Genomic DNA, 1,239 nt, shown 5'->3' on the forward strand with positions numbered 1-1,239 from the left:
GTGGAAGGAAATTGGGGGAAAATGGATGGGAAGCTAGATCCACTCAAAACAAAGCACATCCACGGATCCAAACCAACAAAATCTCAACACACCAACAAATCACAAAAAAAATTGGGGCTATTTTTGGTGGGGAATTTTCGAATTAGGACGAAAAACAACAAAACAAGGTTAGAAACACAACGGGGAGGCTCCGAAATTGTGATTAACGTGGCTCTAGATACCAAGATGATGTAGGGTAGGACCCTAATCGGCCGATCTTTCACGAAAGGAGCGGATCCCACGAAGAACACGAGGAACACAGGGAGGGAAATGAGGGAAATCACAAGGGGAAACACAAGGGGAACACTCAAACTAACAAGAACAAGTCACACAAGTGCTAGATCCTTGAATACATAAGAGAAGATACATGATCCTCAGACAACTAAGGACGATACACGGTAACCGGTCTTCTCCATGAGGAGGTCTTGATGTTCTTCCCTAAAGAGGGGTCTTGAATCCGCTTGGGAGATCTTCTCCGGTGGAGGCTTGAATCTCAGTGGAGAAGGTAACCAAGTGGATGAGCAAAGCTCTCACACAAACATGAGCGAAACCTTTGCTAACCCTAGAAAGTTGGGCGAGGTGGAGTATATATAGTCTAGGGGGAGAAGGGATACACGGGCCTTGGCCCTTCACTGTGCGCAGACAGGGGAGGCGGGATGTCCGGGCTGGTCGGGCGGGATGTCCGGGCTTTCGGGCGACGCCGGATGTCCGGGCTGGGGAGACCGGATGTCCGGGCTGGAGTGGTGGCCTTTGTTGCTCTCGGGTTCGGAGGGGACGGATTTCCGGGCTAGCGGCTGGATGTCCGGGGGCTCGGGAGAGGCCGGATGTTCGGGCTGTCGGGGCCGGATGTCTGGGGCCTGTAGCTTCTGGCGGCTGAGCTGCTGTAGTGGATGCCGCTCCAGGGGCCGGATGTCCGAGGTCCTGGCTGGATGTCCGGGGCCTGGGAGATGTTCTTGGCTCCTTCCGTTGGTTCTCCTCATTTGTGGACTTGGGGACTTGTACATCTTCATGCGCATCTTCGGGCGGGTCCTCTTGGTGCCTAATCATGCACAACATCTCGGACTTAGGTAGTAGCCATGTCTCATCCATAGAAAGTGGAAGTTCGGAGAGGAGTGAGTTCACCTTATCTTCGATAGCCTTGGCTCAGGCTCGTTTCATTGGTCCAAGTGGTGTCGTTGGAGGTGTAGGTGCGTCCATGGG

Source organism: Triticum aestivum, chromosome 7A, assembly GCF_018294505.1.
Source record: "Triticum aestivum cultivar Chinese Spring chromosome 7A, IWGSC CS RefSeq v2.1, whole genome shotgun sequence".
Classification (NCBI taxonomy): Eukaryota; Viridiplantae; Streptophyta; class Magnoliopsida; order Poales; family Poaceae; genus Triticum; species Triticum aestivum.